The sequence below is a fragment of the Tupaia chinensis genome, unplaced genomic scaffold (assembly GCF_000334495.1).
Source record: "Tupaia chinensis unplaced genomic scaffold, TupChi_1.0 Scaffold000266_1, whole genome shotgun sequence".
Lineage (NCBI taxonomy): Eukaryota > Metazoa > Chordata > Mammalia > Scandentia > Tupaiidae > Tupaia > Tupaia belangeri.
In genome coordinates this window covers 1023052-1029166 of record NW_006159746.1, presented here as the reverse complement: position 1 = coordinate 1029166, position 6115 = coordinate 1023052, and the positions used below count along the sequence as shown (strand labels likewise).

Genomic DNA, 6115 nt, shown 5'->3' with positions numbered 1-6115 from the left:
AATTTTCTATTCAACCACACCAGCCTTCACAATTTTTTTTTTTTTACCTAGCACCATCATGATAAAATGTCATCTTTCAAAGTGCTCTTAAAATCCTGTGTCACAAAATATCTAAATGCCAATCACTACTCAAATTGGCAGTGACATAAACCTTTGGTAATTAGAACAGCATAGAGATAAATAACCTTTATTACAGTTCAGCGGCAATTCACTTAGCCTAGCTAGCATCCAAACATTGCTATAGGTTATCAGAGACCCCAGACAACTCTTCAGCTTCAGTTTGTCAAATTCAAGTGAACTGTATTTGCTTTAGAAAAGAAAGAAAAAAAACATGTATTTTTGGCTAGGTATACTATACATGGCAAGAAAGAGAAATTACTACTATACTATTTGCATAGCACTCTAACTGACAGATCAAAAGATAAACACCATAAAAAAGGATAGATTTTCAAATTGTATATGTACAAATAATAACAGCTAGTTATTTTTAATAAAATAACACAGATGAATGAATACTGTGTTCATTCAGAGTCCAATCTCCAAACGAGGACAGAGTACAACACCTATTTTTGACCATGATAACATTCTTTTTTTTTTTTTTTTCATTTGAGAGAGATTTTCGTGATAGGGTGCATGCACTCACTAGAGACTGAGAGAGAGAGAGAGAGACAGAGAGCGAGACATTACTCATTACTCATTACTCCATCTCCCTTTTCATTAGAAGAAAACACAAGACAGAATGAATCCTGGTAAAGGGCCAATATCTCAGGCAAAAGCATTAAGGGCTGACTAACTGTCTGTATTGACATAGCCGATGACAAGGTGCTAAGTGAGCTTGGGACACAGCAGAATCAAATCCAGTGGTCAGAGTGTGTGTCACTGACAAAATGAGAATTTGAGCAGGAATACCTGTTAGTCCAAAAGCTGTAGGTTCACTTGGCCAGGCTGGCACAATGGCTGGTAGACACCACAGACGTTAGATGTACGTCTGGAGAAACTAGAAGGGAAGCTGGGTTTGATGAAACATGTTTGGCTGGTTTTTATGTCACAAAGGATGAGACTTTTCATTTCTTTGACTTTGATGTAATGGAATTCTTCACGCATTTATCATTGCTAATGTTCTCCAATGAGTTTGGCTCAGGTTTTATATCTAGTTGAACATTTCCATGGAGTCTTCGTTATTTCATTCTCCTATATCCAGTTTCTATATGCTTTCTTTTCTATCATTTCCATGTGATGATTTTCTCTGGACATAAGGGTTGCTACTCTGACAAGCTGATTGACTGATGAGCTGGAAAGGGCTGGGAAGACCTGTTCACCTTTGTTCTGAATCTCATAAATTACGCTGTTCTATAGCTTGCTTCTGTCTGCGCTCTTCTGGGGAGAGGCTGATACAGTGTAGATTCCTGACTTGTATCACCAGAGTTCTCAAATTGCTGGTGATCAGGCTTTCTGGCGATTTGTGAGGATGTCCTGCTGAGGTTTTCATGCTCACTAAGATTTCTGAGACTGTGGCCCTGAAGCACTAGAGAATGCATGCTGTCTTACTCTGAAGGTTGCTGCAGCTGAGGGGGGAGTGCTGATGGGACTTGGACTGGCTTTCTTGGATCCATTTGCCCTCTGTAATACAGATCAGAATGGAAATGCTGCCCAGTACCAGACATTTTTTCATCATCGTCCTTGACACTGTGTTCTAGCTTTCTGAGGGAGGTGGTTTGAGGTTCTTTTGTTGTCCCTTTCCCCCCCAGCTCCTCAACCACAACAGTCTATTCTGAGTGAACCCCTTTAATATCTGCATTCAAAAATGTTCCACTGTCGGGAACCAGCAGTTAGCGTAATGGGTATGTCGCTGGACTCCCACGTAGTCGACCGCGGTTCGTGTCCCGGACCCGGTGGCTTAAAACTCACGCCGGGCGCGTGTGCGTGCGTGCCCAAGATCCCAAGAGGAGAATGGAGGAGAAGGGATTGCAGCGTGACCATCCCCCCTGGGGGGTGATTTCTCGCTTTCTGTCTCTATGTCTCTCTCTGTCTGTCTGGCGAGCGCACGCGCCCTACAGTGAAAATCTCTCCAAAAAAAAAAAAAAAAATGTTCCACTGTGGGGAACCGGCAGTTAGCGTAATGGCTATGTCGCTGGACTCCCATGTAGTCGACCGCGGTTCGTGTCCCGGACCCGGTGGCTTAAAACTCACGCCGGGCGCGTGTGCGTGCGTGCCCAAGATCCCGAGAGGAGAATGGAGGAGAAGGGATTGCGGCGTGACCATCCCCCCTGGGGGGATTTCTCGCTTTCTGTCTCTATGTCTCTCTCTGTCTGTCTGGCGAGCGCACGCGCCCTACAGTGAAAATCTCTCCAAAAAAAAAAAAAAAATGTTCCACTGTGATTAAACTTAACTCAGCATTTATCTCCAACTTCATATTGAAAGCCAGCAGTAATAGAATAATCACATTTTTGTTGATGTTGTTTAGACTTCTGCCAAATTTCATATTTCGCATTTCTACAGACTGCTGGGTTGAATGGCTTAACACCTTAATAGATACAGGCAGGCCAGGAGTGTTCCCATTGTTTTTTAGGTACTCATTCCTGGTCAAAGACAAATCCATCACCATCATTTGAAGCAGTAGATTTACTCTTGAAACCATCATTCTCTGAATCTGATAGTTCAATGTTGTTTTAATCAGCTACTTCAGAGATGTCTAGGCCCATAATGATTTTACTAACATCATTTTAAATAAATACCTTCTCCTATAGCAATTCATAAAGGATAAACTAACACATAGTAGAGCTATTTTTGCACATTATGGGATAGACTATCATGAATTCCATTTGAAAAACACAGTAATGTCTTTTCAGGAAAATTATTTCCAGTTACTTGTGAAGGAGAAACATTTGGTTCTTGATAAATTATAAAAATCTTTCCTGTACATAAGAGGAAGGGCACTTACTTCTACTTATCCTGCCCATACCTGTGGATTTTTCTAACATTTACAATATTCTTCGAAAGGGGCTTCTATAAACACTTCACATTTCTCTCTGTCCTCTCCAAGACGGTGAATACAGACGTTTCTGATTTCAACATGGCGAGACGGGAGAGTGCAACTCCTGCTGGGCCACTGCCAGAATAGGCATGGGCATGACCCGTTATTGACCCCCAGTGTCCCCGGTCCCAGCCCAGTTTCGGCAAAGAGGCGTCCTTGGGTGTCACGTCCTCCTGAGGGGGCCGTTGGGGATGCCCACGGCCGCCTCCACGTTTCCAGTCCCACGTGCAGCATGGCCGCCCGGCACCCAGGGGGTCCCTGCCCAACTGAAGGCTGCCAGCGCAGAGTCTCCGGGAGCGACCAGGGGGCCAGAGACACAGGGTCGGGGATGGAAGGTCACTTCCTGGCGGCCTCCGCGCGTGCCTCATAAGCTGGGCAGAAGGTGGCCGCCCCACGAGCTTCCTGGCGCAGAAACCTGCTGGAGGCCAGGAGAGCCCCGCCCCGCCCCACGGCTGGGGTGGCCGGTGCCCGCTGACGCCTCCGGTGGAGCCGCCCCTGTCCTCGTGCTCCTTTCCCTCGGTTGGCTGAGGCCCGGAAACCACCAGACTAGACCCTAATGTGCGGTTTCCCCTTCCCACCTCATCTCCTCCACCCTAATTTTCTCCTGTGCTGATTTCCGCAAGTACTGAGGATGCCGGTGGGTAAGGAGCAAGATCTGTCTCCACACTGGGGAGTCACACTGGACTGCCGGATGGAGAGGGAGGTTACAAGCTGGGAGCAAGTCCCCGAAGAGAGAATTCGTTCTAGGCCGAGAAGGTGTCTAGTATGGACCTTCAGGGATGGTACAGTGTTCAAAGTGGTGACCCATCTATGAACCCATTGCCGTCCAGCCGCCCCAGTAACCTGGGTGTTCCTGAGGAGAGACTTGGACGGTGTGCATCCTGAAACCCTCTCTCGCTAAGCCCCAGGGCACTTTGCTCATCTACCCCGCTCTGGACGTCCCCCAGTTAAATGCAGCAGGGGTGGGGGCTGGGGAGAGGCCATACTTGCCTCTTCAGAAGAGACTGCTACATGTCTTCTGTGCTCAAGACTGGGAGCCCCGCAGCCAGGGGAATCAGCGAATTGCGGGATACCACAGCCGATGAGGGTGGTGGTAAGTAGCAGTCAGAAATTATTGTTGTTTTGAAAGCATGTGTTAGAAATCCATTGCAAACTCTCAGAAATATTAATATTTTAAAGACTACAGAGAGAAGGATCCCCTGCTTATGCAGGTGGGTCTCGGCTCTAGGAAGATTAGACTATAAGGGTAAGCGTTGCTGCCTCTGCCCTCACAGGTGCATGAAGTTTGGAACTGATCTTGCATAGAAGACGATCTTTCAGATTTGCCTCTTTCTGTGTTATGCCTTACAATTTTTCACCTGGATGACCGTGTCAGTCCCTTAACCTGGAGCCTTCTGTTTTTCTCCAAGTTCCAACCCATTCTCTGCATGAGTACCAGACTGATTTTCCTGTGGCACAGATTTGATATGTCAAAATTTCAATGGCTGCCAATTTGCTTTGGAATAATACCGATTCTCCCACGTCGATTTGGAAAATTGTTGGTGATTTGACTTCAGTCACCTCACAGGCTTTTCATTCAGCCTTCCTACCTTGTCCCTCATTTTCTAGTCACACTTAACTGTTGGCAGTTACGGGCTCAGCCTGTATTTTGTACATTTCACTGTCGTGTCTTTACATCCACGTGTAGCTCAGGATCATGTCTGTGTACATGATGTATGCTTAAAAAATATTCGTTGAATAAGTGAATGAATAGCATGTGTTAATATGTGGTCTGAGATTGACTCAAGTAAGATTATTGCAATAATTAAGTATTTTCGGGGGAACCAGCAGTTAGCGTAATGGCTATGTCGCTGGACTCCCACGTAGTCGACCGCGGTTCGCATCCCAGACCCGGTGGCTTAAAACTCACGCTGGGCGCGTGTGCGTGCGTGCCCAAGATCCCGAGAGGAGAATGGAGGAGAAGGGATTGAGGTGTGACCATCCCCTCTGGAGGGTGATTTCTCTCTTTCTGTCTCTATGTCTCTCTCTGTCTGTCTGCCGAAAAGCAAAACCCTCTAAAAAAAAAAAAAAAAGAATTAAATATTTTCAAGAGGTGATAAAAGTCAAGATTATAATATTAATAGCAATAGTAATAATAGTATTATTATTGTAGCATAATTGTAATTATTGCATTGCAATATTACTATACACTATTTTATTAGTGCTGTGGTATTAGTAATATTATTACTATTGCTAATAATATTATTACTGATACTATTATTGACTCTGGCTAGCATTTATTGAATGCTGACTATGGATCACTCATGCCTGGTACAAGGTACAGCGTAATATTACGTTAGACCTCATCCTAATCCTTTGAGATTATGCACAGTGTGGTTAAGTAACTTGCTTAAGATCATCTGCTGGAGCCAAGCCTTGAATATAATCACTTACACCAGAACCTGCATGTTCTATTGGAAGTATACTACAAGGAAAGAGCTCTGGTGGCATGAAGGTAAGGGTCACTGGTTTTAAACCATTTAAGGAATCATAATGTCAAGGTGTTAGGAGAACTGAATTTCTTAGTTACTTCACTGTCAGTATCTCCCACTGGAGGAAAAATGTCAGGGGAGAATGAAACGTGTCTCTCTTTCACATTGATTACTAAGTACCTAGAAAGTGTTTAACATATATCAATGGTCCATTCTCTATGTCTGTTTATGGAAGGAAGAAAGAAAAAAGGGAATAAAGGAATTGCAGAAGAGCTGTTGACATTACTAAGGCTGTGTAAGGCATTTTTCTCATTTTAGCAAATGGATTTTAAATTCCTTAGGTAGGTGTGATTTCCTTTTTTTATTTTAATTTTATTTATTTATTTATTTACCTTTTTTAAAATACATTTGATTGCATTATTTAGCTTACAAAGTGAATATTTCAATATGTGAACATTTCTTCCCAGTCCAGTTGATCAAAATATCAACAGATAACAACACTACCTCCCTGACAATGCTCTGTCTCTGTATCCCTCCTCCAAATGTCCTTCCCCAGGCCCCACTCCTCCACACACACCACATCTGGCATTCACACCCATCTCTTTAGCCC

General features: G+C 44.2%; 1 pseudogene; it reads right to left on the bottom strand.

The window, feature by feature from the left end:
- Nucleotides 1–683: 683 nt before the first annotated feature.
- On the bottom strand, nt 684–3268 carry LOC102488936 (OTU domain-containing protein 4-like; annotated as a pseudogene).
- Between the last annotated feature and the right edge of the window lie 2847 nt (nt 3269–6115).